The sequence below is a fragment of the Schistocerca piceifrons genome, unplaced genomic scaffold (assembly GCF_021461385.2).
Source record: "Schistocerca piceifrons isolate TAMUIC-IGC-003096 unplaced genomic scaffold, iqSchPice1.1 HiC_scaffold_539, whole genome shotgun sequence".
In the NCBI taxonomy this organism is placed as follows: domain Eukaryota; kingdom Metazoa; phylum Arthropoda; class Insecta; order Orthoptera; family Acrididae; genus Schistocerca; species Schistocerca piceifrons.
This window is the reverse complement of record NW_025728776.1, coordinates 235,430-261,260: the sequence shown is the minus strand read 5'-3', so window position 1 is coordinate 261,260 and position 25,831 is coordinate 235,430. Positions and strand designations below refer to the sequence as shown.

Genomic DNA, 25,831 nt, shown 5'->3' with positions numbered 1-25,831 from the left:
GTGTGCACCTTACTTCACAGACAACTTGTAGTGATGTTGCCATCGTAACTAAAAAATTCAATAAATGTGGTACTTGCAAAACGAAGGGACATGCAGCAGATCCACACACGACGTGGCTCATTGGAGGACAATACGACAGAGGCAGGAAAATACTGTTCCCGCCCGGGATCCAACCGGGGACCTTCTGCGTGTGAAGCAGACGTGATAACCGCTACACTACGGAAACGACGGACCCGAGGAGTCCATCCTAGTTCACTCGAACTTGCCTCAGACTTTCTCTCGTCCGCGAATGCACACACGACAGTTCTTTTGTCAGCCTGGAACCCATCACAGCCGAGGGTTCAAGAAGTCTTCGGGGTGCTCGAGAGGGTGTCTGCCGTAGCACCCCTAACGAGATAGCGGCGTTTCGCGCAGTCTTTATTGCAAGTCATATCAGCAAAAGCAATCACTTTCTCAGCAGCAGGCAGTGCGAGCCCAGCGGCAGCTCTACATGAAGGTACCAATAGCCCAGGAAGGCCGCCGACCGCGGGAATTCGCGCCGCCCCCATCCCGCCAGCGTACACGAGACTTCCAGGGCATCCTGGACGACATCGAGGGACTGGAATATTTGGCATCCGCCGTGTCACAGGGCTCGTTGGTCTAGGGATATGATTCCTGCTTAGGGTGCAGGAGGTCCCGGGTTCAAATTCCGGACGAGCCCTAGCGTTTTGTGCAAACTGATTGCACGTCAGTGGCTGAGTCAGCGCAAAAAGCTCGCCGTCAATATCAAATGAATTTCTTATTCGATGTGAGCAATTGGCACTCGGGTCCGACGCGTGAAGGCGATTACGAAGGTTTCGGGTACAGATGGTAGCAGATGCATGTTAGTACGTCTTGCTTAAAGTGATGAAAAAGTGTTTCCGCCCGGGATCGAACCGGGGACCTTCTGCGGGTTAGGCAGACGCGATAACCGCTACACCACGGAAACTGCTTGTGTGCACTTTACTTCTCAGACAACTTGTAGCGATGTTGCCATCGTAACTAAAAAATTCAATAAATGTGGTACTTGCAAAACGAAGGGACATGCAGCAGATCCACACACGACGTGGCTCATTGGAGGGCAATACGACATAGGCAGGAAAATACTGTTCCCGCCCGGGATCGAACCGGGGACCTTCTGCGTGTGAAGCAGACGTGATAACCGCTACACTACGGAAACGACGTACGCGAGGAGTCCATCCTTGTTCACTCGAACTTGCCTCAGACTTTCTCTCGTCCGCGAATGCACACACGACAGTTCTTTTGTCAGCCTGGAACCCATCACAGCCGAGGGCTCAAGAAGTCTTCGGGGTGCTCGAGAGGGTGTCTGCCGTAGCACCCCTAACGAGATAGCGGCGTCTCGCGCAGTCGATATTGCAAGTCATATCAGCAAAAGCAATCACTTTCTCAGCAGCAGGCAGTGCGAGCCCAGCGGCAGCTCTACATGAAGGTACCAATAGCCCAGGAAGGCCGCCGACCGCGGGAATTCGCGCCGCCCCCATCCCGCCAGCGTACACGAGACTTCCAGGGCATCCTGGACGACATCGAGGGACTGGAATATTTGGCATCCGCCGTGTCACAGGGCTCGTTGGTCTAGGGATATGATTCCTGCTTAGGGTGCAGGAGGTCCCGGGTTCAAATTCCGGACGAGCCCTAGCGTTTTGTGCAAACTGATTGCACGTCAGTGGCTGAGTCAGCGCAAAAAGCTCGCCGTCAATATCAAATGAATTTCTTATTCGATGTGAGCAATTGGCACTCGGGTCCGACGCGTGAAGGCGATTACGAAGGTTTCGGGTACAGATGGTAGCAGATGCATGTTAGTACGTCTTGCTTAAAGTGATGAAAAAGTGTTTCCGCCCGGGATCGAACCGGGGACCTTCTGCGGGTTAGGCAGACGCGATAACCGCTACACCACGGAAACTGCTTGTGTGCACTTTACTTCTCAGACAACTTGTAGCGATGTTGCCATCGTAACTAAAAAATTCAATAAATGTGGTACTTGCAAAACGAAGGGACATGCAGCAGATCCACACACGACGTGGCTCATTGGAGGGCAATACGACATAGGAAGGAAAATACTGTTCCCGCCCGGGATCGAACCGGGGACCTTCTGCGTGTGAAGCAGACGTGATAACCGCTACACTACGGAAACGACGGACGCGAGGAGTCCATCCTTGTTCACTCGAACTTGCCTCAGACTTTCTCTCGTCCGCGAATGCACACACGACAGTTCTTTTGTCAGCCTGGAACCCATCACAGCCGAGGGCTCAAGAAGTCTTCGGGGTGCTCGAGAGGGTGTCTGCCGTAGCACCCCTAACGAGATAGCGGCGTCTCGCGCAGTCGATATTGCAAGTCATATCAGCAAAAGCAATCACTTTCTCAGCAGCAGGCAGTGCGAGCCCAGCGGCAGCTCTACATGAAGGTACCAATAGCCCAGGAAGGCCGCCGACCGCGGGAATTCGTGCCGCCCCCATCCCGCCAGCGTACACGAGACTTCCAGGGCATCCTGGACGACATCGAGGGACTGGAATATTTGGCATCCGCCGTGTCACAGGGCTCGTTGGTCTAGGGATATGATTCCTGCTTAGGGTGCAGGAGGTCCCGGGTTCAAATTCCGGACGAGCCCTAGCGTTTTGTGCAAACTGATTGCACGTCAGTGGCTGAGTCAGCGCAAAAAGCTCGCCGTCAATATCAAATGAATTTCTTATTCGATGTGAGCAATTGGCACTCGGGTCCGACGCGTGAAGGCGATTACGAAGGTTTCGGGTACAGATGGTAGCAGATGCATGTTAGTACGTCTTGCTTAAAGTGATGAAAAAGTGTTTCCGCCCGGGATCGAACCGGGGACCTTCTGCGGGTTAGGCAGACGCGATAACCGCTACACCACGGAAACTGCTTGTGCACTTTACTTCTCAGACAACTTGTAGCGATGTTGCCATCGTAACTAAAAAATTCAATAAATGTGGTACTTGCAAAACGAAGGGACATGCAGCAGATCCACACACGACGTGGCTCATTGGAGGGCAATACGACATAGGCAGGAAAATACTGTTCCCGCCCGGCATCGAACCGGGGACATTCTGCGTGTGAAGCAGACGCGATAACCGCTACACTACGGAAACGACGGACGCGAGGAGTCCATCCTTGTTCACTCGAACTTGCCTCAGACTTTCTCTCGTCCGCGAATGCACACACGACAGTTCTTTTGTCAGCCTGGAACCCATCACAGCCGAGGGCTCAAGAAGTCTTCGGGGTGCTCGAGAGGGTGTCTGCCGTAGCACCCCTAACGAGATAGCGGCGTCTCGCGCAGTCGTTATTGCAAGTCATATCAGCAAAAGCAATCACTTTCTCAGCAGCAGGCAGTGCGAGCCCAGCGGCAGCTCTACATGAAGGTACCAATAACCCAGGAAGGCCGCCGACCGCGGGAATTCGCGCCGCCCCCATCCCGCCAGCGTACACGAGACTTCCAGGGCACCCTGGACGATATCGAGGGACTGGAATAATTGGCATTCGCCGTGTCACAGGGCTCGTTGGTCTAGGGGTATGATTTCTGCTTAGGGTGCAGGAGGTCGCGGGTTCAAATCCCGGACGAGCCCTAGCGTTTTGTGCAAACTGATCGCACGTCAGTGGCTGAGTCAGCGCAAAAAGCTCGCCGTCAATATCAAATGAATTTCTTATTCGATGTGAGCAATTGGCACTCGGGTCCGACGCGTGAAGGCGATTACGAAGGTTTCGGGTACAGATGGTAGCAGATGCATGTTAGTACGTCTTGCTTATAGTGATGAAAAAGTGTTTCCGCCCGGGATCGAACCGGGGACCTTCTGCGTGTTAGGCAGACGCGATAACCGCTACACCACGGAAACTGCTTGTGTGCACCTTACTTCTCAGACAACTTGTAGTGATGTTGCCATCGTAACTAAAAAATTCAATAAATGTGGTACTTGCAAAACGAAGGGACATGCAGCAGATCCACACACGACGTGGCTCATTGGAGGGCAATACGACATAGGCAGGAAAATACTGTTCCCGCCCGGGATCGAACCGGGGACCTTCTGCGTGTGAAGCAGACGCGATAACCGCTACACTACGGAAACGACGGACGCGAGGAGTCCATCCTTGTTCACTCGAACTTGCCTCAGACTTTCTCTCGTCCGCGAATGCACACACGACAGTTCTTTTGTCAGCCTGGAACCCATCACAGCCGAGGGCTCAAGAAGTCTTCGGGGTGCTCGAGAGGGTGTCTGCCGTAGCACCCCTAACGAGATAGGGGCGTTTCGCGCAGTCTTTATTGCAAGTCATATCAGCAAAAGCAATCACTTTCTCAGCAGCAGGCAGTGCGAGCCCAGCGGCAGCTCTACATGAAGGTACCAATAGCCCAGGAAGGCCGCCGACCGCGGGAATTCGCGCCGCCCCCATCCCGCCAGCGTACACGAGACTTCCAGGGCACCCTGGACGACATCGAGGGACTGGAATATTTGGCATTCGCCGTGTCACAGGGCTCGTTGATCTAGGGGCATGATTCCTGCTTAGGGTGCAGGAGGTCCCGGGTTCAAATCCCGGACGAGCCCTAGCGTTTTGTGCAAACTGATCGCACGTCAGTGGCTGAGTCAGCGCAAAAAGCTCGCCGTCAATATCAAATGAATTTCTTATTCGATGTGAGCAATTGGCACTCGGGTCCGACGCGTGAAGGCGATTACGAAGGTTTCGGGTACAGATGGTAGCAGATGCATGTTAGTACGTCTTGCTTAAAGTGATGAAAAAGTTTTTCCGCCCGGGATCGAACCGGGGACCTTCTGCGTGTTAGGCAGACGTGATAACCGCTACACCACGGAAAATGCTTGTGTGCACCTTACTTCACAGACAACTTGTAGTGATGTTGCCATCGTAACTAAAAAATTCAATAAATGTGGTACTTGCAAAACGAAGGGACATGCAGCAGATCCACACACGACGTGGCTCATTGGAGGACAATACGACATAGGCAGGAAAATACTGTTCCCGCCCGGGATCGAACCGGGGACCTTCTGCGTGTTAGGCAGACGTGATAACCGCTACACAACGGAAAGTGCTTGTGTGCACCTTACTTCACAGACAACTTGTAGTGATGTTGCCATCGTAACTAAAAAATTCAATAAATGTGGTACTTGCAAAACGAAGGGACATGCAGCAGATCCACACACGACGTGGCTCATTGGAGGACAATACGACAGAGGCAGGAAAATACTGTTCCCGCCCGGGATCGAACCGGGGACCTTCTGCGTGTGAAGCAGACGCGATAACCGCTACACTACGGAAACGACGGACGCGAGGAGTCCATCCTTGTTCACTCGAACTTGCCTCAGACTTTCTCTCGTCCGCGAATGCACACACGACAGTTCTTTTGTCAGCCTGGAACCCATCACAGCCGAGGGCTCAAGAAGTCTTCGGGGTGCTCGAGAGGGTGTCTGCCGTAGCACCCCTAACGAGATAGCGGCGTCTCGCGCAGTCGATATTGCAAGTCATATCAGCAAAAGCAATCACTTTCTCAGCAGCAGGCAGTGCGAGCCCAGCGGCAGCTCTACATGAAGGTACCAATAGCCCAGGAAGGCCGCCGACCGCGGGAATTCGCGCCGCCCCCATCCCGCCAGCGTACACGAGACTTCCAGGGCATCCTGGACGACATCGAGGGACTGGAATATTTGGCATCCGCCGTGTCACAGGGCTCGTTGGTCTAGGGATATGATTCCTGCTTAGGGTGCAGGAGGTCCCGGGTTCAAATTCCGGACGAGCCCTAGCGTTTTGTGCAAACTGATTGCACGTCAGTGGCTGAGTCAGCGCAAAAAGCTCGCCGTCAATATCAAATGAATTTCTTATTCGATGTGAGCAATTGGCACTCGGGTCCGACGCGTGAAGGCGATTACGAAGGTTTCGGGTACAGATGGTAGCAGATGCATGTTAGTACGTCTTGCTTAAAGTGATGAAAAAGTGTTTCCGCCCGGGATCGAACCGGGGACCTTCTGCGGGTTAGGCAGACGCGATAACCGCTACACCACGGAAACTGCTTGTGTGCACTTTACTTCTCAGACAACTTGTAGCGATGTTGCCATCGTAACTAAAAAATTCAATAAATGTGGTACTTGCAAAACGAAGGGACATGCAGCAGATCCACACACGACGTGGCTCATTGGAGGGCAATACGACATAGGCAGGAAAATACTGTTCCCGCCCGGGATCGAACCGGGGACCTTCTGCGTGTGAAGCAGACGCGATAACCGCTACACTACGGAAACGACGGACGCGAGGAGTCCATCCTTGTTCACTCGAACTTGCCTCAGACTTTCTCTCGTCCGCGAATGCACACACGACAGTTCTTTTGTCAGCCTGGAACCCATCACAGCCGAGGGCTCAAGAAGTCTTCGGGGTGCTCGAGAGGGTGTCTGCCGTAGCACCCCTAACGAGATAGCGGCGTCTCGCGCAGTCGATATTGCAAGTCATATCAGCAAAAGCAATCACTTTCTCAGCAGCAGGCAGTGCGAGCCCAGCGGCAGCTCTACATGAAGGTACCAATAGCCCAGGAAGGCCGCCGACCGCGGGAATTCGCGCCGCCCCCATCCCGCCAGCGTACACGAGACTTCCAGGGCACCCTGGACGACATCGAGGGACTGGAATATTTGGCATTCGCCGTGTCACAGGGCTCGTTGATCTAGGGGCATGATTCCTGCTTAGGGTGCAGGAGGTCCCGGGTTCAAATCCCGGACGAGCCCTAGCGTTTTGTGCAAACTGATCGCACGTCAGTGGCTGAGTCAGCGCAAAAAGCTCGCCGTCAATATCAAATGAATTTCTTATTCGATGTGAGCAATTGGCACTCGGGTCCGACGCGTGAAGGCGATAACGAAGGTTTCGGGTACAGATGGTAGCAGATGCATGTTAGTACGTCTTGCTTAAAGTGATGAAAAAGTGTTTCCGCCCGGGATCGAACCGGGGACCTTCTGCGTGTTAGGCAGACGTGATAACCGCTACACCACGGAAAATGCTTGTGTGCATCTTACTTCACAGACAACTTGTAGTGATGTTGCCATCGTAACTAAAAAATTCAATAAATGTGGTACTTGCAAAACGAAGGGACATGCAGCAGATCCACACACGACGTGGCTCATTGGAGGACAATACGACATAGGCAGGAAAATACTGTTCCCGCCCGGGATCGAACCGGGGACCTTCTGCGTGTTAGGCAGACGTGATAACCGCTACACAACGGAAACTGCTTGTGTGCACCTTACTTCACAGACAACTTGTAGTGATGTTGCCATCGTAACTAAAAAATTCAATAAATGTGGTACTTGCAAAACGAAGGGACATGCAGCAGATCCACACACGACGTGGCTCATTGGAGGACAATACGACAGAGGCAGGAAAATACTGTTCCCGCCCGGGATCCAACCGGGGACCTTCTGCGTGTGAAGCAGACGTGATAACCGCTACACTACGGAAACGACGGACCCGAGGAGTCCATCCTAGTTCACTCGAACTTGCCTCAGACTTTCTCTCGTCCGCGAATGCACACACGACAGTTCTTTTGTCAGCCTGGAACCCATCACAGCCGAGGGTTCAAGAAGTCTTCGGGGTGCTCGAGAGGGTGCCTGCCGTAGCACCCCTAACGAGATAGCGGCGTTTCGCGCAGTCTTTATTGCAAGTCATATCAGCAAAAGCAATCACTTTCTCAGCAGCAGGCAGTGCGAGCCCAGCGGCAGCTCTACATGAAGGTACCAATAGCCCAGGAAGGCCGCCGACCGCAGGAATTCGCGCCGCCCCCATCCCGCCAGCGTACACGAGACTTCCAGGGCATCCTGGACGACATCGAGGGACTGGAATATTTGGCATCCGCCGTGTCACAGGGCTCGTTGGTCTAGGGATATGATTCCTGCTTAGGGTGCAGGAGGTCCCGGGTTCAAATTCCGGACGAGCCCTAGCGTTTTGTGCAAACTGATTGCACGTCAGTGGCTGAGTCAGCGCAAAAAGCTCGCCGTCAATATCAAATGAATTTCTTATTCGATGTGAGCAATTGGCACTCGGGTCCGACGCGTGAAGGCGATTACGAAGGTTTCGGGTACAGATGGTAGCAGATGCATGTTAGTACGTCTTGCTTAAAGTGATGAAAAAGTGTTTCCGCCCGGGATCGAACCGGGGACCTTCTGCGGGTTAGGCAGACGCGATAACCGCTACACCACGGAAACTGCTTGTGTGCACTTTACTTCTCAGACAACTTGTAGCGATGTTGCCATCGTAACTAAAAAATTCAATAAATGTGGTACTTGCAAAACGAAGGGACATGCAGCAGATCCACACACGACGTGGCTCATTGGAGGGCAATACGACATAGGCAGGAAAATACTGTTCCCGCCCGGGATCGAACCGGGGACCTTCTGCGTGTGAAGCAGACGCGATAACCGCTACACTACGGAAACGACGGACGCGAGGAGTCCATCCTTGTTCACTCGAACTTGCCTCAGACTTTCTCTCGTCCGCGAATGCACACACGACAGTTCTTTTGTCAGCCTGGAACCCATCACAGCCGAGGGCTCAAGAAGTCTTCGGGGTGCTCGAGAGGGTGTCTGCCGTAGCACCCCTAACGAGATAGCGGCGTCTCGCGCAGTCGATATTGCAAGTCATATCAGCAAAAGCAATCACTTTCTCAGCAGCAGGCAGTGCGAGCCCAGCGGCAGCTCTACATGAAGGTACCAATAGCCCAGGAAGGCCGCCGACCGCGGGAATTCGTGCCGCCCCCATCCCGCCAGCGTACACGAGACTTCCAGGGCATCCTGGACGACATCGAGGGACTGGAATATTTGGCATCCGCCGTGTCACAGGGCTCGTTGGTCTAGGGATATGATTCCTGCTTAGGGTGCAGGAGGTCCCGGGTTCAAATTCCGGACGAGCCCTAGCGTTTTGTGCAAACTGATTGCACGTCAGTGGCTGAGTCAGCGCAAAAAGCTCGCCGTCAATATCAAATGAATTTCTTATTCGATGTGAGCAATTGGCACTCGGGTCCGACGCGTGAAGGCGATTACGAAGGTTTCCGGTACAGATGGTAGCAGATGCATGTTAGTACGTCTTGCTTAAAGTGATGAAAAAGTGTTTCCGCCCGGGATCGAACCGGGGACCTTCTGCGGGTTAGGCAGACGCGATAACCGCTACACCACGGAAACTGCTTGTGTGCACTTTACTTCTCAGACAACTTGTAGCGATGTTGCCATCGTAACTAAAAAATTCAATAAATGTGGTACTTGCAAAACGAAGGGACATGCAGCAGATCCACACACGACGTGGCTCATTGGAGGGCAATACGACATAGGCAGGAAAATACTGTTCCCGCCCGGCATCGAACCGGGGACCTTCTGCGTGTGAAGCAGACGCGATAACCGCTACACTACGGAAACGACGGACGCGAGGAGTCCATCCTTGTTCACTCGAACTTGCCTCAGACTTTCTCTCGTCCGCGAATGCACACACGACAGTTCTTTTGTCAGCCTGGAACCCATCACAGCCGAGGGCTCAAGAAGTCTTCGGGGTGCTCGAGAGGGTGTCTGCCGTAGCACCCCTAACGAGATAGGGGCGTTTCGCGCAGTCTTTATTGCAAGTCATATCAGCAAAAGCAATCACTTTCTCAGCAGCAGGCAGTGCGAGCCCAGCGGCAGCTCTACATGAAGGTACCAATAGCCCAGGAAGGCCGCCGACCGCGGGAATTCGCGCCGCCCCCATCCCGCCAGCGTACACGAGACTTCCAGGGCACCCTGGACGACATCGAGGGACTGGAATATTTGGCATTCGCCGTGTCACAGGGCTCGTTGATCTAGGGGCATGATTCCTGCTTAGGGTGCAGGAGGTCCCGGGTTCAAATCCCGGACGAGCCCTAGCGTTTTGTGCAAACTGATCGCACGTCAGTGGCTGAGTCAGCGCAAAAAGCTCGCCGTCAATATCAAATGAATTTCTTATTCGATGTGAGCAATTGGCACTCGGGTCCGACGCGTGAAGGCGATTACGAAGGTTTCGGGTACAGATGGTAGCAGATGCATGTTAGTACGTCTTGCTTAAAGTGATGAAAAAGTTTTTCCGCCCGGGATCGAACCGGGGACCTTCTGCGTGTTAGGCAGACGTGATAACCGCTACACCACGGAAAATGCTTGTGTGCACCTTACTTCACAGACAACTTGTAGTGATGTTGCCATCGTAACTAAAAAATTCAATAAATGTGGTACTTGCAAAACGAAGGGACATGCAGCAGATCCACACACGACGTGGCTCATTGGAGGACAATACGACATAGGCAGGAAAATACTGTTCCCGCCCGGGATCGAACCGGGGACCTTCTGCGTGTTAGGCAGACGTGATAACCGCTACACAACGGAAACTGCTTGTGTGCACCTTACTTCACAGACAACTTGTAGTGATGTTGCCATCGTAACTAAAAAATTCAATAAATGTGGTACTTGCAAAACGAAGGGACATGCAGCAGATCCACACACGACGTGGCTCATTGGAGGACAATACGACAGAGGCAGGAAAATACTGTTCCCGCCCGGGATCGAACCGGGGACCTTCTGCGTGTGAAGCAGACGCGATAACCGCTACACTACGGAAACGACGGACGCGAGGAGTCCATCCTTGTTCACTCGAACTTGCCTCAGACTTTCTCTCGTCCGCGAATGCACACACGACAGTTCTTTTGTCAGCCTGGAACCCATCACAGCCGAGGGCTCAAGAAGTCTTCGGGGTGCTCGAGAGGGTGTCTGCCGTAGCACCCCTAACGAGATAGCGGCGTCTCGCGCAGTCGATATTGCAAGTCATATCAGCAAAAGCAATCACTTTCTCAGCAGCAGGCAGTGCGAGCCCAGCGGCAGCTCTACATGAAGGTACCAATAGCCCAGGAAGGCCGCCGACCGCGGGAATTCGCGCCGCCCCCATCCCGCCAGCGTACACGAGACTTCCAGGGCATCCTGGACGACATCGAGGGACTGGAATATTTGGCATCCGCCGTGTCACAGGGCTCGTTGGTCTAGGGATATGATTCCTGCTTAGGGTGCAGGAGGTCCCGGGTTCAAATTCCGGACGAGCCCTAGCGTTTTGTGCAAACTGATTGCACGTCAGTGGCTGAGTCAGCGCAAAAAGCTCGCCGTCAATATCAAATGAATTTCTTATTCGATGTGAGCAATTGGCACTCGGGTCCGACGCGTGAAGGCGATTACGAAGGTTTCGGGTACAGATGGTAGCAGATGCATGTTAGTACGTCTTGCTTAAAGTGATGAAAAAGTGTTTCCGCCCGGGATCGAACCGGGGACCTTCTGCGGGTTAGGCAGACGCGATAACCGCTACACCACGGAAACTGCTTGTGTGCACTTTACTTCTCAGACAACTTGTAGCGATGTTGCCATCGTAACTAAAAAATTCAATAAATGTGGTACTTGCAAAACGAAGGGACATGCAGCAGATCCACACACGACGTGGCTCATTGGAGGGCAATACGACATAGGCAGGAAAATACTGTTCCCGCCCGGGATCGAACCGGGGACCTTCTGCGTGTGAAGCAGACGCGATAACCGCTACACTACGGAAACGACGGACGCGAGGAGTCCATCCTTGTTCACTCGAACTTGCCTCAGACTTTCTCTCGTCCGCGAATGCACACACGACAGTTCTTTTGTCAGCCTGGAACCCATCACAGCCGAGGGCTCAAGAAGTCTTCGGGGTGCTCGAGAGGGTGTCTGCCGTAGCACCCCTAACGAGATAGCGGCGTCTCGCGCAGTCGATATTGCAAGTCATATCAGCAAAAGCAATCACTTTCTCAGCAGCAGGCAGTGCGAGCCCAGCGGCAGCTCTACATGAAGGTACCAATAGCCCAGGAAGGCCGCCGACCGCGGGAATTCGCGCCGCCCCCATCCCGCCAGCGTACACGAGACTTCCAGGGCACCCTGGACGACATCGAGGGACTGGAATATTTGGCATTCGCCGTGTCACAGGGCTCGTTGATCTAGGGGCATGATTCCTGCTTAGGGTGCAGGAGGTCCCGGGTTCAAATCCCGGACGAGCCCTAGCGTTTTGTGCAAACTGATCGCACGTCAGTGGCTGAGTCAGCGCAAAAAGCTCGCCGTCAATATCAAATGAATTTCTTATTCGATGTGAGCAATTGGCACTCGGGTCCGACGCGTGAAGGCGATAACGAAGGTTTCGGGTACAGATGGTAGCAGATGCATGTTAGTACGTCTTGCTTAAAGTGATGAAAAAGTGTTTCCGCCCGGGATCGAACCGGGGACCTTCTGCGTGTTAGGCAGACGTGATAACCGCTACACCACGGAAAATGCTTGTGTGCATCTTACTTCACAGACAACTTGTAGTGATGTTGCCATCGTAACTAAAAAATTCAATAAATGTGGTACTTGCAAAACGAAGGGACATGCAGCAGATCCACACACGACGTGGCTCATTGGAGGACAATACGACATAGGCAGGAAAATACTGTTCCCGCCCGGGATCGAACCGGGGACCTTCTGCGTGTTAGGCAGACGTGATAACCGCTACACAACGGAAACTGCTTGTGTGCACCTTACTTCACAGACAACTTGTAGTGATGTTGCCATCGTAACTAAAAAATTCAATAAATGTGGTACTTGCAAAACGAAGGGACATGCAGCAGATCCACACACGACGTGGCTCATTGGAGGACAATACGACAGAGGCAGGAAAATACTGTTCCCGCCCGGGATCCAACCGGGGACCTTCTGCGTGTGAAGCAGACGTGATAACCGCTACACTACGGAAACGACGGACCCGAGGAGTCCATCCTAGTTCACTCGAACTTGCCTCAGACTTTCTCTCGTCCGCGAATGCACACACGACAGTTCTTTTGTCAGCCTGGAACCCATCACAGCCGAGGGTTCAAGAAGTCTTCGGGGTGCTCGAGAGGGTGCCTGCCGTAGCACCCCTAACGAGATAGCGGCGTTTCGCGCAGTCTTTATTGCAAGTCATATCAGCAAAAGCAATCACTTTCTCAGCAGCAGGCAGTGCGAGCCCAGCGGCAGCTCTACATGAAGGTACCAATAGCCCAGGAAGGCCGCCGACCGCAGGAATTCGCGCCGCCCCCATCCCGCCAGCGTACACGAGACTTCCAGGGCATCCTGGACGACATCGAGGGACTGGAATATTTGGCATCCGCCGTGTCACAGGGCTCGTTGGTCTAGGGATATGATTCCTGCTTAGGGTGCAGGAGGTCCCGGGTTCAAATTCCGGACGAGCCCTAGCGTTTTGTGCAAACTGATTGCACGTCAGTGGCTGAGTCAGCGCAAAAAGCTCGCCGTCAATATCAAATGAATTTCTTATTCGATGTGAGCAATTGGCACTCGGGTCCGACGCGTGAAGGCGATTACGAAGGTTTCGGGTACAGATGGTAGCAGATGCATGTTAGTACGTCTTGCTTAAAGTGATGAAAAAGTGTTTCCGCCCGGGATCGAACCGGGGACCTTCTGCGGGTTAGGCAGACGCGATAACCGCTACACCACGGAAACTGCTTGTGTGCACTTTACTTCTCAGACAACTTGTAGCGATGTTGCCATCGTAACTAAAAAATTCAATAAATGTGGTACTTGCAAAACGAAGGGACATGCAGCAGATCCACACACGACGTGGCTCATTGGAGGGCAATACGACATAGGCAGGAAAATACTGTTCCCGCCCGGCATCGAACCGGGGACCTTCTGCGTGTGAAGCAGACGCGATAACCGCTACACTACGGAAACGACGGACGCGAGGAGTCCATCCTTGTTCACTCGAACTTGCCTCAGACTTTCTCTCGTCCGCGAATGCACACACGACAGTTCTTTTGTCAGCCTGGAACCCATCACAGCCGAGGGCTCAAGAAGTCTTCGGGGTGCTCGAGAGGGTGTCTGCCGTAGCACCCCTAACGAGATAGCGGCGTCTCGCGCAGTCGTTATTGCAAGTCATATCAGCAAAAGCAATCACTTTCTCAGCAGCAGGCAGTGCGAGCCCAGCGGCAGCTCTACATGAAGGTACCAATAACCCAGGAAGGCCGCCGACCGCGGGAATTCGCGCCGCCCCCATCCCGCCAGCGTACACGAGACTTCCAGGGCACCCTGGACGACATCGAGGGACTGGAATAATTGGCATTCGCCGTGTCACAGGGCTCGTTGGTCTAGGGGTAAGTTCCGCTTTAGACGCCGTGCAGTGTGGACGTGCCTAGTCTTCCGCTCCGCCGTAGCGTTACGTATAGTGGACTATCGTTTTTGTTACGTGTTGTGTTGCAAATTCTGAGAGTATTTCTCCGTCGTTGTTTCGTACCTTGTGTTACTTTCTGTCCTTATTTCAGTGTTTTGTGTGTAGCGGTTTCGACCGCATATTTTGAAAATGTCGTCCCAGGTTATTCCTCGTCAGGCTACAGTTAGTTTTGCTTTTGACAAGTCAACCCGCCATGTGCAACCTAGTTCTCTTGAGATTCATGATTGGTTGGTAGATACCTTTGGTGTTCATTCGGATCAGGTGCACACTGCTTATTTTGATACCGAACTGTATGTTTTCTTTGTTAAGTTTATGGACCCACTTCAGGTTGATAAAATTCTTTCTAAATATGGTCATCAAGTTCTCTTTCGGCATCGGGATGATTCTGTAAGTACCGTGCTGCTTTCCAATGCTTCCATCACGTATACCAATGTTCGTGTTTACAACCTTCCACCAGAGGTGGATAATGTCTATCTTAAGGAGGGTCTACAGAAGTATGGTGATGTAAAGAGCATTCGCCTTGAACGCTGGTCAAGCCAACATCGCCTGCAATGTTACAGTGGTATTCGTTCAGTCGAAATGCACGTTAAGCAGAATATTCCATCTCACCTGCAGATCGGTGGATATCGTGTCCATGTAACATATAGTGGTCAGGTGGGCACCTGTTTTTTGTGCAATGAAAGTGGTCACGTGCGTACCGACTGTCCGCGGAGAGTTTTTGTTTTAAAAAATTCTCTCGAACAGCGTCGCAAGTTAACGGTCGCTGACCTCGTTGCAGGTGGTTCTGCTCTTGGTGTAGCACAGTCCAGTGGTAGTAGCGCCCCTCCACAGGTTTTGCGCACCGCTGATACAGAATTTCCTCCTTTGCGTGCTAAATCTGATGTTGTTCCGTCTGTCCCTCAGGTGGGTGTGCCACTTTTGAATAATAAGAGGCGTCGCCCACACGATGGAAATAGTACGGATGAGGATCTCCCTGAGATGCCCCAGTCCGAGCGACCGGCATCCTCCGAGCCACTGTGTACTGTAGCTGCTCCCTGCCCTCCTGAGGTAGCGGTTCCGGTGGCGGCTGCTGGCGCCCCTCCGGCCTCCGACGCAGCTTCTCTCGAGTCGGGTCGTCGGTCGGGCCTGTTGGCGCCGTCTTCCGAACCGACTTCGATGTCACAACAAGTGGAGCCGCGACAACTTCCTGCTTCGCTGCCCCATACCTCTGCCAGCGGAGCTGCTCCGCTTCCTTCCAACTCTGCGGCCTCGGACCTTCCTGCTCACGTTTCGCCTCCGTGCAGTCCATGTTTGCCGGAAGCTAGTGCAGGTGTTGACCATTCCGTTTTGTCGGATGTTTCCCCCGCGACCCCGGATCCCGCATGTGGACCGGCGCGGGTGGTGTCGGATACAGAACTTGACCCTCCTACGTCACCGGCGGCTGAAGTTTCCTTGCCCGTCAGCCGACGCAAGTTACGCGTTCAGCCGAACGTTAATGCTGTTCGTAAAAAACCGAAACGTAAGGGATCCGCGGAACGGGGTAGCAGTCCCCCTCCCTCGGATGCCTCTGTCACCCCTGCTATGGACTGTGACGCTGGTGCGTCGGTGTAGGTGATTTGTTTTCTCGCTTTTCTCTCTATGGTTCAAGCATACACCTTTCTTACCTTAAATGTTAACCGTATTGAGTCCGACGTTCGCATTGCCTCTTTGCGGCAGTTTATTTACGACGCCTGTGCGGACGTAGTGTTTTTGCAGGAAGTGTTGTTTTCTGATCTCTCTCTACCTGGATTTCAAACTGTTTTTAATGTCGCGCCGGAATATTCAACAGGAACTGCTCTTTTCTTTCGAGAGGGCATTCCTATTACTGACATTGAATTCCTTGACTCTGGCCGTGGGATTGGTTGTCGTCTTTTTGATCTCCGCCTCGTTGTTTTGTATGCCCCCTCTGGTTCGGGTCACACTGTGGCTCGATCGCGCTTTTATAAAGAAGAGCTTATTTATCTTTTGCGCCAGAGTCCTCGGAGTCTCCTGCTCGGAGGCGATTTTAATTGTGTTTTACGCCCTGCAGACCAGTCCCCCAATTTTAATTATTGCCGTGATTTACATGACTTAGTTCGTACGATGCATCTGCGTGATGTTTGGGAACACAAATATCCAACCCTGGTGAAATATACGTTTTTTACCGCGTCCTCATGCAGTAGACTCGACAGATTCTATTTATCTGATTTTTTATGTGATAAAATTCTTTCTGTCGATGTTATTCCTACTAGTTTTTCTGACCATTGTGCTTTTACTGCAACTGTAAATCTTAGTCGCCAACCTGCAAAACTTTATCGTTCCCAGTGGATGTTAAATGTTGCCCACCTTGCCGACAGTGCTATGGATGATGTTATAAGTGGCGTGTGGGAGCGATGTCTTCGCTCTGTCCCGCGATACCCCTCCTTGCTGGTTTGGTGGACTGCGTTTGCCAAGCCCAAGATTCGTCAGACTTTGATTTTCTACTGTGCTGCTAGGACGCGTGATTTTAAGAACACGTATGAATATTACTACTCTGTCCTGCGTGAACTATATGACGCGGCGGGTACCTCTCCACTGCGGACCCATGATGTTCGTCGTATTAAAGCCAAGCTCTTGAGCCTTAAACGACGACAGATGGATGGTCTGCGAGTTAAGTCGAAACCTCACTCTCTTGTTGAAGGTGAACTGACATCCTTGTACCACCTGCTACGGCATCAGACTCGTCGTCGTCGCTCCTTCATCTCTTCTCTTACGGTGGATGATGGGCGACAGCTTATTGCACAGGAGGAAATGGTTCGTGCTCTTCATCAGTATTACACTAGTCTATATTCTGCCGATGATTCTGGTGAGTCTCTTTCGGATGATGTCTTTGGGGATCTAACTGCGACGATCGCGCCTGACGCGAACGGCGAATTTCTCCGGGAGTTCCAGGTAGATGATGTTTTCGATTTTATTGCTCGCTCTCCGTCCAGTAAATCGCCGGGTCCAGACGGCCTGCCTAAAGAATTTTATCTCCGTTTTTGGCCTCTTTTGGGTGGCATTTTTACGCAGATTTTAAATGAGATTGTCAGGGGGATGGATGTGCCTGCCGATTTTAAAGTAGGGAAAATTGTTTTAATCCCGAAGTCCTCTGGTCGTTTATCTGCTGCCAATCTTCGTCCGCTCACATTGCTGAATTTTGACTATAAGACAGCTGCTAGAGCGCTCAATAGCCGGTTGTCTTCTCTGCTTCAGGGTGTGATTGGTGCACATCAATGTTGTTTTCATGATAGATCTATTCTGACACCAGTAGCCGAATATCGGGATGTTGTCTCGGTTGCGGCGGTTACAAACGTACATTGTGCCTTTGCCTTCCTTGATTTTTATAAGGCTTTTGATCACGTCAGTCATGTGTTTTTAGATCGTGTTTTAGGTACAATAGGTTTTAACGCTTCATCACGTGGTGTTCTTGGCAATTTGTATAGGGGAATAACAGCTCGGGTGTCAGTCAATGGGCAGCTGACGCCGCCCATTGCTATCCGCCGCGGAGTGCCTCAGGGTAGTCCGCTCTCTATGTCTTTATTCGTATTGTCCCTGGAACCGCTGCTTCGGACTATTGCTCTCAAGCTTCAGGGTATGTCCCTCTCTGGTGGGAAGCTCTCTGTTAAGGCATATGCGGATGATGTCGTTGTTCTCCTCCGTCAACGTGATGATATCCCGTTGTTGAAAGGGGCGGTTGATGTATACTGTCGTGTCTCTGGAGCGCGTCTCAATCAGGGTAAATGTAAGTTCCTTGATATTCGAGGATTTCGCGATGCTGACGTCCCTTGGGCCACTTTTGTCGATCGCCATACGTCCTTGGGGATTATCATTGATCGGTGTCCTCTAAAAATGGCGGCTCTCAATTGGAAATCTGTCACCGAGAAGATACAGGGGGCTCTGATGGTCCATGAGCAGCGCTCTGCTACCATTTTGCAAAAAGTCCGAATTTTAGACACCTACGTTCTATGTAAAGCTTATTATGTTGCTCAGCTGTTCCCACTTCCCATGATGGTGGCGAAAAGGTTGCGCCAATTGTCTAGCAGGTTTATATGGAAGGGCCATCTATTCAAGTTACGTTACGAGGTAATGACGAAACCGCGTCTCTCCGGAGGCTTGGGCCTCTCTGACATTACTCGCAAGGCGTCTGCTTTGTACGTCCGCCGAACGACTCTAATTGTTACGCAAGAAGTGACTTCAATTACATCCAGGCTTTTTACTGTTGTGCGTCCGGCGAGCCTTGCTCCACCTGTCGATGTCGGACGCCTAAATTTTAAGTTGAAACACATTCGGGAATTTTACATTGCGGTGAGTTACCTCGGTGACGTCTTCTTGCGGCGACCGGTGCCAACGACCAAGGGCTTGATTGCCCGCTGGGAGGGGCTGGCCGGTCCCAATCCAATAGAACTGGCGTCTCCATCTGTGTCCTGGAGGAACGTCTGGAAGAACGTTAGTCTGCCGATCCACTCTATGGCCGTGGCGTCCACGTGGTATAGGGTAATAAATAATTTGGTTCCCACCAATGTACGACTGCACCGTATTGGTCTTTCTGACACGGACACCTGTACTCGGTGTGGTCTCGTGGATACCCTTGAACATCGATTCACCTGCTGTGGGCACCTTGCTAATTGGCGTTGGCTCAGGAAACAACTTGCTTTTGTCACTAGGTCTGCTGAAGCCGCTTATACTATTGACATCATCGTCCGGCCCGATTCTTCCTTTTTTCCGCGGACGAAGCTCCATACCGTCATGTGGTTGATTGGCCATTTCGTACATTTTGTCAACAGTTGTCATGAAGAGGATGGACACCTAGCGTTTCGGCAGTACATGCTTACTGCTTACTGGCAGCGCTTGCGATTGCCAGGCCTCCGAGATGATTTTGCCAATATGCTTAGCCTGACATTTGAAAGAGAGGGTGTTGGCTAAGGTCACCTGTGTGAGCCATTTTCTTTTATACTGTTTCTGAATTTGCCGCCTTTATGTATGTTTCTTCTCTACACCAGGACTGAAGTTTTCGTGTTTTAACCTTTATTTCAGTCAGCAGTCTACATTATATAGTCATGTTTTAGGATTTTAATTTCAGTACTGTAAAAAAAAAAAAAAAAAAAAAAAAAAGTTGGTCTAGGGGTATGATTCCTGCTTACGGTGCAGGAGGTCCCGGGTTCAAATCCCGGACGAGCCCTAGCGTTTTGTGCAAACTGATCGCACGTCAGTGGCTGAGTCAAAAAAAAAAAAAAAAAAAAGGGGCATGATTCCTGCTTAGGGTGCATTAGGTCCCGGGTTCAAATCCCGGACGAGCCCTAGCGTTTTGTGCAAACTGATCGCACGTCAGTGGCTGAGTCAGCGCAAAAAGCTCGCCGTCAATATCAAATGAATTTCTTATTCGATGTGAGCAATTGGCACTCGGGTCCGACGCGTGAAGGCGATTACGAAGGTTTCGGGTACAGATGGTAGCAGATGCATGTTAGTACGTCTTGCTTATAGTGATGAAAAAGTGTTTCCGCCCGGGATCGAACCGGGGACCTTCTGCGTGTTAGGCAGACGTGATAACCGCTACACCACGGAAAATGCTTGTGTGCACCTTACTTCACAGACAACTTGTAGTGATGTTGCCATCGTAACTAAAAAATTCAATAAATGTGGTACTTGCAAAACGAAGGGACATGCAGCAGATCCACACACGACGTGGCTCATTGGAGGACAATACGACATAGGCAGGAAAATACTGTTCCCGCCCGGGATCGAACCGGGGACCTTCTGCGTGTTAGGCAGACGTGATAACCGCTACACAACGGAAACTGCTTGTGTGCACCTTACTTCACAGACAACTTGTAGTGATGTTGCCATCGTAACTAAAAAATTCAATAAATGTGGTACTTGCAAAACGAAGGGACATGCAGCAGATCCACACACGACGTGGCTCATTGGAGGACAATACGACAGAGGCAGGAAAATACTGTTCCCGCCCGGGATCCAACCGGGGACCTTCTGCGTGTGAAGCAGACGTGATAACCGCTACACTACGGAAACGACGGACCCGAGGAGTCCATCCTAGTTCACTCGAACTTGCCTCAGACTTTCTCTCGTCCGCGAATGCACACACGACAGTTCTTTTGTCAGCCTGGAACCCATCACAGCCGAGGGCTCAAGAAGTCTTCGGGGTGCTCGAGAGGGTGTCTGCCGTAGCACCCCTAAGGAGATAGCGGCGTTTCGCGCAGTCTTTATTGCAAGTCATATCAGCAAAAGCAATCACTTTCTCAGCAGCAGGCAGTGCGAGCCCAGCGGCAGCTCTACATGAAGGTACCAATAGCCCAGGAAGGCCGCCGACCGCGGGAATTCGCGCCGCCCCCATCCCGCCAGCGTACACGAGACTTCCAGGGCATCCTGGACGACATCGAGGGACTGGAATATTTGGCATTCGCCGTGTCACAGGGCTCGTTGGTCTAGGGATATGATTCCTGCTTAGGGTGCAGGAGGTCCCGGGTTCAAATCCCGGACGAGCCCTAGCGTTTTGTGCAAACTGATTGCACGTCAGTGGCTGAGTCAGCGCAAAAAGCTCGCCGTCAATATCAAATGAATTTCTTATTCGATGTGAGCAATTGGCACTCGGGTCCGACGCGTGAAGGCGATTACGAAGGTTTCGGGTACAGATGGTAGCAGATGCATGTTAGTACGTCTTGCTTAAAGTGATGAAAAAGTGTTTCCGCCCGGGATCGAACCGGGGACCTTCTGCGTGTTAGGCAGACGCGATAACCGCTACACCACGGAAACTGCTTGTGTGCACTTTACTTCTCAGACAACTTGTAGCGATGTTGCCATCGTAACTAAAAAATTCAATAAATGTGGTACTTGCAAAACGAAGGGACATGCAGCAGATCCACACACGACGTGGCTCATTGGAGGGCAATACGACATAGGCAGGAAAATACTGTTCCCGCCCGGGATCGAACCGGGGACCTTCTGCGTGTGAAGCAGACGCGATAACCGCTACACTACGGAAACGACGGACGCGAGGATTCCATCCTTGTTCACTCGAACTTGCCTCAGACTTTCTCTCGTCCGCGAATGCACACACGACAGTTCTTTTGTCAGCCTGGAACCCATCAGAGCCGAGGGCTCAAGAAGTCTTCGGGGTGCTCGAGAGGGTGTCTGCCGTAGCACCCCTAACGAGATAGCGGCGTTTCGCGCAGTCGATATTGCAAGTCATATCAGCAAAAGCAATCACTTTCTCAGCAGCAGGCAGTGCGAGCCCAGCGGCAGCTCTACATGAAGGTACCAATAACCCAGGAAGGCCGCCGACCGCGGGAATTCGCGCCGCCCCCATCCAGCCAGCGTACACGAGACTTCCAGGGCACCCTGGACGACATCGAGGGACTGGAATAATTGGCATTCGCCGTGTCACAGGGCTCGTTGGTCTAGGGGTCAGTTCCGCTTTAGACGCCGTGCAGTGTGGACGTGCCTAGTCTTCCGCTCCGCCGTAGCGTTACGTATAGTGGACTATCGTTTTTGTTACGTGTTGTGTTGCAACTTCTGAGAGTATTTCTCCGTCGTTGTTTCGTACCTTGTGTTACCTTCTGTCCTTATTTCAGTGTTTTTTGTGTAGCGGTTTCGACCGCATATTTTGAAAATGTCGTCCCAGGTTATTCCTCGTCAGGCTACAGTTAGTTTTGCTTTTGACAAGTCCACCCGCCATGTGCAACCTAGTTCTCTTGAGATTCATGATTGGTTGGTAGATACCTTTGGTGTTCATTCGGATCAGGTGCACACTGCTTATTTTGATACCGAACTGTATGTTTTCTTTGTTAAGTTTATGGACCCACTTCAGGTTGATAAAATTCTTTCTAAATATGGTCATCAAGTTCTCTTTCGGCATCGGGATGATTCTGTAAGTACCGTGCTGCATTCCAATGCTTCCATCACGTATACCAATGTTCGTGTTTACAACCTTCCACCGGAGGTGGATAATGTCTATCTTAAGGAGGGTCTACAGAAGTATGGTGATGTAAAGAGCATTCGCCTTGAACGCTGGTCAAGCCAACATCGCCTGCAATGTTACAGTGGTATTCGTTCAGTCGAAATGCACGTTAAGCAGAATATTCCATCTCACCTGCAGATCGGTGGATATCGTGTCCATGTAACATATAGTGGTCAGGTTGGCACCTGTTTTTTGTGCAATGAAAGTGGTCACGTGCGTACCGACTGTCCGCGGAGAGTTTTTGTTTTAAAAAATTCTCTCGAACAGCGTCGCAAGTTAACGGTCGCTGACCTCGTTGCAGGTGGTTCTGCTCTTGGTGTAGCACAGTCCAGTGGTAGTAGCGCCCCGCCACAGGTTTTGCGCACCCCTGATACAGAATTTCCTCCTTTGCGTGCTAAATCTGATGTTGTTCCGTCTGTCCCTCAGGTGGGTGTGCCACTTTTGAATAATAAGAGGCGTCGCCCACACGATGGAAATAGTACGGATGAGGATCTCCCTGAGATGCCCCAGTCCGAGCGACCGGCATCCTCCGAGCCACTGTGTACTGTAGCTGCTCCCTGCCCTCCTGAGGTAGCGGTTCCGGTGGCGGCTGCTGGCGCCCCTCCGGCCTCCGACGCAGCTTCTCTCGAGTCGGGTCGTCGGTCGGGCCTGTTGGCGCCGTCTTCCGAACCGACTTCGATGTCACAACAAGTGGAGCCGCGACAACTTCCTGCTTCGCTGCCCCATACCTCTGCCAGCGGAGCTGCTCCGCTTCCTTCCAACTCTGCGGCCTCGGACCTTCCTGCTCACGTTTCGCCTCCGTGCAGTCCATGTTTGCCGGAAGCTAGTGCAGGTGTTGACCATTCCGTTTTGTCGGATGTTTTCCCCGCGACCCCGGATCCCGCATGTGGACCGGCGCGGGTGGTGTCGGATACAGAACTTGACCCTCCTACGTCACCGGCGGCTGAAGTTTCCTTGCCCGTCAGCCGACGCAAGTTACGCGTTCAGCCGAACGTTAATGCTGTTCGTAAAAAACCGAAACGTAAGGGATCCGCGGAACGGGGTAGCAGTCCCCCTCCCTCGGATGCCTCCGTCACCCCTGCTATGGACTGTGACGCTGGTGCGTCGGTGTAGGTGATTTGTTTTCTCGCTTTTCTCTCTATGGTTCAAGCATACACCTTTCTTACCTTAAATGTTAACCGTATTGAGTCCGACGTTCGCATTGCCTCCTTGCGGCAGTTTATTTACGACGCCTGTGCGGACGTAGTGTTTTTGCAGGAAGTGTTGTTTTCTGATCTCTCTCTACCTGGATTTCAAACTGTTTTTAATGTCGCGCCGGAATATTCAACAGGAACTGCTCTTTTCTTTCGAGAGGGCATTCCTATTACTGACATTGAATTCCTTGACTCTGGCCGTGGGATTGGTTGTCGTCTTTTTGATCTCCGCCTCGTTGTTTTGTATGCCCCCTCTGGTTCGGGTCACACTGTGGCTCGTTCGCGCTTTTATAAAGAAGAGCTTATTTATCTTTTGCGCCAGAGTCCTCGGAGTCTCCTGCTCGGAGGCGATTTTAATTGTGTTTTACGCCCTGCAGACCAGTCCCCCAATTTTAATTATTGCCGTGATTTACATGACTTAGTTCGTACGATGCATCTGCGTGATGTTTGGGAACACAAATATCCAACCCTGGTGAAATATACGTTTTTTACCGCGTCCTCATGCAGTAGACTCGACAGATTCTATTTATCTGATTTTTTATGTGATAAAATTCTTTCTGTCGATGTTATTCCTACTAGTTTTTCTGACCATTGTGCTTTTACTGCAACTGTAAATCTTAGTCGCCAACCTGCAAAACTTTATCGTTCCCAGTGGATGTTAAATGTTTCCCACCTTGCCGACAGTGCTATGGATGATGTTATAAGTGGCGTGTGGGAGCGATGTCTTCGCTCTGTCCCGCGATACCCCTCCTTGCTGGTTTGGTGGACTGCGTTTGCCAAACCCAAGATTCGTCAGACTTTGATTTTCTACTGTGCTGCTAGGACGCGTGATTTTAAGAACACGTATGAATATTACTACTCTGTCCTGCGTGAACTATATGACGCGGCGGGTACCTCTCCACTGCGGATCCATGATGTTCGTCGTATTAAAGCCAAGCTCTTGAGCCTTAAACGACGACAGATGGATGGTCTGCGAGTTAAGTCGAAACCTCACTCTCTTGTTGAAGGTGAACTGACATCCTTGTACCACCTGCTACGGCATCAGACTAGTCGTCGTCGCTCCTTCATCTCTTCTCTTACGGTGGATGATGGGCGACAGCTTAGTGCACAGGAGGAAATGGTTCGTGCTCTTCATCAGTATTACACTAGTCTCTATTCTGCCGATGATTCTGGTGAGTCTCTTTCGGATGATGTCTTTGGGGATCTAACTGCGACGATCGCGCCTGACGCGAACGGCGAATTTCTCCGGGAGTTCCAGGTAGATGATGTTTTCGATTTTATTGCTCGCTCTCCGTCCAGTAAATCGCCGGGTCCAGACGGCCTGCCTAAAGAATTTTATCTCCGTTTTTGGCCTCTTTTGGGTGGCATTTTTACGCAGATTTTAAATGAGATTGTCAGAGGGATGGATGTGCCTGCCGATTTTAAAGTAGGGAAAATTGTTTTAATTCCGAAGTCCTCTGGTCGTTTATCTGCTGCCAATCTTCGTCCGCTCACATTGCTGAATTTTGACTATAAGACAGCTGCTAGAGCGCTCAATAGCCGGCTGTCTTCTCTGCTTCGGGGTGTGATTGGTGCACATCAATGTTGTTTTCATGATAGATCTATTCTGACACCAGTAGCCGAATATCGGGATGTTGTCTCGGTTGCGGCGGTTACAAACGTACATTGTGCCTTTGCCTTCCTTGATTTTTATAAGGCTTTTGATCACGTCAGTCATGTGTTTTTAGATCGTGTTTTAGGTACAATAGGTTTTAACGCTTCATCACGTGGTGTTCTTGGCAATTTGTACAGGGGAATAACAGCTCGGGTGTCAGTCAATGGGCAGCTGACGCCGCCCATTGCTATCCGCCGCGGAGTGCCTCAGGGTAGTCCGCTCTCTATGTCTTTATTCGTATTGTCCCTGGAACCGCTGCTTCGGACTATTGCTCTCAAGCTTCAGGGTATGTCCCTCTCTGGTGGGAAGCTCTCGGTTAAGGCATATGCGGATGATGTCGTTGTTCTCCTCCGTCAACGAGATGATATCCCGTTGTTGAAAGGGGCAGTTGATGCATACTGTCGTGTCTCTGGAGCGCGTCTCAATCAGGGTAAATGTAAGTTCCTTGATATTCGAGGATTTCGCGATGCTGACGTCCCTTGGGCCACTTTTGTCGATCGCCATACGTCCTTGGGGATTATCATTGATCGGTGTCCTCTAAAAATGGCGGCTCTCAATTGGAAATCTGTCACCGAGAAGATACAGGGGGCTCTGATGGTCCATGAGCAGCGCTCTGCTACCATTTTGCAAAAAGTCAGAATTTTAGACACCTACGTCCTATGTAAAGCTTATTATGTTGCTCAGCTGTTCCCACTTCCTATGATGGTGGCGAAA

The 25,831-nt window shown here is 51.6% G+C and overlaps 50 non-coding genes across 50 annotated transcripts; 14 read left to right on the top strand and 36 right to left on the bottom strand.

The window, feature by feature from the left end:
- Positions 1-153: 153 nt before the first annotated feature.
- On the bottom strand, positions 154-226 carry Trnav-cac. Its single transcript has one exon. It is a non-coding gene; the product is annotated as a tRNA-Val (tRNA).
- Positions 227-628: 402 nt separating this feature from the next.
- Trnap-agg lies at positions 629-700 on the top strand. The gene has a single exon. It is a non-coding gene; the product is annotated as a tRNA-Pro (tRNA).
- Positions 701-894: 194 nt separating this feature from the next.
- On the bottom strand, positions 895-967 carry Trnav-aac. Its single transcript has one exon. It is a non-coding gene; the product is annotated as a tRNA-Val (tRNA).
- A 158-nt stretch (positions 968-1,125) lies between these two features.
- On the bottom strand, positions 1,126-1,198 carry Trnav-cac. The gene has a single exon. It is a non-coding gene; the product is annotated as a tRNA-Val (tRNA).
- Positions 1,199-1,600: 402 nt separating this feature from the next.
- Positions 1,601-1,672, top strand: Trnap-agg. The gene has a single exon. It is a non-coding gene; the product is annotated as a tRNA-Pro (tRNA).
- Positions 1,673-1,866: 194 nt separating this feature from the next.
- Trnav-aac lies at positions 1,867-1,939 on the bottom strand. Its single transcript has one exon. It is a non-coding gene; the product is annotated as a tRNA-Val (tRNA).
- A 158-nt stretch (positions 1,940-2,097) lies between these two features.
- On the bottom strand, positions 2,098-2,170 carry Trnav-cac. The gene has a single exon. It is a non-coding gene; the product is annotated as a tRNA-Val (tRNA).
- A 402-nt stretch (positions 2,171-2,572) lies between these two features.
- Positions 2,573-2,644, top strand: Trnap-agg. Its single transcript has one exon. It is a non-coding gene; the product is annotated as a tRNA-Pro (tRNA).
- A 194-nt stretch (positions 2,645-2,838) lies between these two features.
- Trnav-aac lies at positions 2,839-2,911 on the bottom strand. Its single transcript has one exon. It is a non-coding gene; the product is annotated as a tRNA-Val (tRNA).
- Positions 2,912-3,067: 156 nt separating this feature from the next.
- Positions 3,068-3,140, bottom strand: Trnav-cac. The gene has a single exon. It is a non-coding gene; the product is annotated as a tRNA-Val (tRNA).
- Positions 3,141-3,542: 402 nt separating this feature from the next.
- On the top strand, positions 3,543-3,614 carry Trnap-agg. The gene has a single exon. It is a non-coding gene; the product is annotated as a tRNA-Pro (tRNA).
- A 194-nt stretch (positions 3,615-3,808) lies between these two features.
- Trnav-aac lies at positions 3,809-3,881 on the bottom strand. Its single transcript has one exon. It is a non-coding gene; the product is annotated as a tRNA-Val (tRNA).
- Positions 3,882-4,039: 158 nt separating this feature from the next.
- Positions 4,040-4,112, bottom strand: Trnav-cac. The gene has a single exon. It is a non-coding gene; the product is annotated as a tRNA-Val (tRNA).
- Positions 4,113-4,514: 402 nt separating this feature from the next.
- Positions 4,515-4,586, top strand: Trnap-agg. The gene has a single exon. It is a non-coding gene; the product is annotated as a tRNA-Pro (tRNA).
- Positions 4,587-4,780: 194 nt separating this feature from the next.
- Positions 4,781-4,853, bottom strand: Trnav-aac. Its single transcript has one exon. It is a non-coding gene; the product is annotated as a tRNA-Val (tRNA).
- Positions 4,854-5,011: 158 nt separating this feature from the next.
- On the bottom strand, positions 5,012-5,084 carry Trnav-aac. Its single transcript has one exon. It is a non-coding gene; the product is annotated as a tRNA-Val (tRNA).
- Positions 5,085-5,242: 158 nt separating this feature from the next.
- Trnav-cac lies at positions 5,243-5,315 on the bottom strand. The gene has a single exon. It is a non-coding gene; the product is annotated as a tRNA-Val (tRNA).
- A 402-nt stretch (positions 5,316-5,717) lies between these two features.
- Positions 5,718-5,789, top strand: Trnap-agg. The gene has a single exon. It is a non-coding gene; the product is annotated as a tRNA-Pro (tRNA).
- Positions 5,790-5,983: 194 nt separating this feature from the next.
- Trnav-aac lies at positions 5,984-6,056 on the bottom strand. The gene has a single exon. It is a non-coding gene; the product is annotated as a tRNA-Val (tRNA).
- A 158-nt stretch (positions 6,057-6,214) lies between these two features.
- Positions 6,215-6,287, bottom strand: Trnav-cac. Its single transcript has one exon. It is a non-coding gene; the product is annotated as a tRNA-Val (tRNA).
- Positions 6,288-6,689: 402 nt separating this feature from the next.
- On the top strand, positions 6,690-6,761 carry Trnap-agg. The gene has a single exon. It is a non-coding gene; the product is annotated as a tRNA-Pro (tRNA).
- Positions 6,762-6,955: 194 nt separating this feature from the next.
- On the bottom strand, positions 6,956-7,028 carry Trnav-aac. The gene has a single exon. It is a non-coding gene; the product is annotated as a tRNA-Val (tRNA).
- A 158-nt stretch (positions 7,029-7,186) lies between these two features.
- Positions 7,187-7,259, bottom strand: Trnav-aac. Its single transcript has one exon. It is a non-coding gene; the product is annotated as a tRNA-Val (tRNA).
- A 158-nt stretch (positions 7,260-7,417) lies between these two features.
- Positions 7,418-7,490, bottom strand: Trnav-cac. Its single transcript has one exon. It is a non-coding gene; the product is annotated as a tRNA-Val (tRNA).
- Positions 7,491-7,892: 402 nt separating this feature from the next.
- Trnap-agg lies at positions 7,893-7,964 on the top strand. Its single transcript has one exon. It is a non-coding gene; the product is annotated as a tRNA-Pro (tRNA).
- A 194-nt stretch (positions 7,965-8,158) lies between these two features.
- Positions 8,159-8,231, bottom strand: Trnav-aac. Its single transcript has one exon. It is a non-coding gene; the product is annotated as a tRNA-Val (tRNA).
- Positions 8,232-8,389: 158 nt separating this feature from the next.
- Trnav-cac lies at positions 8,390-8,462 on the bottom strand. Its single transcript has one exon. It is a non-coding gene; the product is annotated as a tRNA-Val (tRNA).
- A 402-nt stretch (positions 8,463-8,864) lies between these two features.
- Trnap-agg lies at positions 8,865-8,936 on the top strand. The gene has a single exon. It is a non-coding gene; the product is annotated as a tRNA-Pro (tRNA).
- Positions 8,937-9,130: 194 nt separating this feature from the next.
- On the bottom strand, positions 9,131-9,203 carry Trnav-aac. The gene has a single exon. It is a non-coding gene; the product is annotated as a tRNA-Val (tRNA).
- Positions 9,204-9,361: 158 nt separating this feature from the next.
- On the bottom strand, positions 9,362-9,434 carry Trnav-cac. The gene has a single exon. It is a non-coding gene; the product is annotated as a tRNA-Val (tRNA).
- A 402-nt stretch (positions 9,435-9,836) lies between these two features.
- Positions 9,837-9,908, top strand: Trnap-agg. The gene has a single exon. It is a non-coding gene; the product is annotated as a tRNA-Pro (tRNA).
- A 194-nt stretch (positions 9,909-10,102) lies between these two features.
- On the bottom strand, positions 10,103-10,175 carry Trnav-aac. The gene has a single exon. It is a non-coding gene; the product is annotated as a tRNA-Val (tRNA).
- Positions 10,176-10,333: 158 nt separating this feature from the next.
- On the bottom strand, positions 10,334-10,406 carry Trnav-aac. Its single transcript has one exon. It is a non-coding gene; the product is annotated as a tRNA-Val (tRNA).
- Positions 10,407-10,564: 158 nt separating this feature from the next.
- On the bottom strand, positions 10,565-10,637 carry Trnav-cac. The gene has a single exon. It is a non-coding gene; the product is annotated as a tRNA-Val (tRNA).
- A 402-nt stretch (positions 10,638-11,039) lies between these two features.
- Trnap-agg lies at positions 11,040-11,111 on the top strand. The gene has a single exon. It is a non-coding gene; the product is annotated as a tRNA-Pro (tRNA).
- Positions 11,112-11,305: 194 nt separating this feature from the next.
- Trnav-aac lies at positions 11,306-11,378 on the bottom strand. Its single transcript has one exon. It is a non-coding gene; the product is annotated as a tRNA-Val (tRNA).
- Positions 11,379-11,536: 158 nt separating this feature from the next.
- On the bottom strand, positions 11,537-11,609 carry Trnav-cac. Its single transcript has one exon. It is a non-coding gene; the product is annotated as a tRNA-Val (tRNA).
- A 402-nt stretch (positions 11,610-12,011) lies between these two features.
- Positions 12,012-12,083, top strand: Trnap-agg. The gene has a single exon. It is a non-coding gene; the product is annotated as a tRNA-Pro (tRNA).
- A 194-nt stretch (positions 12,084-12,277) lies between these two features.
- Trnav-aac lies at positions 12,278-12,350 on the bottom strand. Its single transcript has one exon. It is a non-coding gene; the product is annotated as a tRNA-Val (tRNA).
- Positions 12,351-12,508: 158 nt separating this feature from the next.
- On the bottom strand, positions 12,509-12,581 carry Trnav-aac. Its single transcript has one exon. It is a non-coding gene; the product is annotated as a tRNA-Val (tRNA).
- A 158-nt stretch (positions 12,582-12,739) lies between these two features.
- Positions 12,740-12,812, bottom strand: Trnav-cac. Its single transcript has one exon. It is a non-coding gene; the product is annotated as a tRNA-Val (tRNA).
- Positions 12,813-13,214: 402 nt separating this feature from the next.
- Trnap-agg lies at positions 13,215-13,286 on the top strand. Its single transcript has one exon. It is a non-coding gene; the product is annotated as a tRNA-Pro (tRNA).
- Positions 13,287-13,480: 194 nt separating this feature from the next.
- Trnav-aac lies at positions 13,481-13,553 on the bottom strand. The gene has a single exon. It is a non-coding gene; the product is annotated as a tRNA-Val (tRNA).
- A 158-nt stretch (positions 13,554-13,711) lies between these two features.
- On the bottom strand, positions 13,712-13,784 carry Trnav-cac. Its single transcript has one exon. It is a non-coding gene; the product is annotated as a tRNA-Val (tRNA).
- Positions 13,785-19,790: 6,006 nt separating this feature from the next.
- Trnav-aac lies at positions 19,791-19,863 on the bottom strand. Its single transcript has one exon. It is a non-coding gene; the product is annotated as a tRNA-Val (tRNA).
- A 158-nt stretch (positions 19,864-20,021) lies between these two features.
- Positions 20,022-20,094, bottom strand: Trnav-aac. Its single transcript has one exon. It is a non-coding gene; the product is annotated as a tRNA-Val (tRNA).
- A 158-nt stretch (positions 20,095-20,252) lies between these two features.
- Trnav-cac lies at positions 20,253-20,325 on the bottom strand. Its single transcript has one exon. It is a non-coding gene; the product is annotated as a tRNA-Val (tRNA).
- Positions 20,326-20,727: 402 nt separating this feature from the next.
- Positions 20,728-20,799, top strand: Trnap-agg. Its single transcript has one exon. It is a non-coding gene; the product is annotated as a tRNA-Pro (tRNA).
- A 194-nt stretch (positions 20,800-20,993) lies between these two features.
- Positions 20,994-21,066, bottom strand: Trnav-aac. Its single transcript has one exon. It is a non-coding gene; the product is annotated as a tRNA-Val (tRNA).
- Positions 21,067-21,224: 158 nt separating this feature from the next.
- Positions 21,225-21,297, bottom strand: Trnav-cac. Its single transcript has one exon. It is a non-coding gene; the product is annotated as a tRNA-Val (tRNA).
- Positions 21,298-25,831: the final 4,534 nt, after the last annotated feature.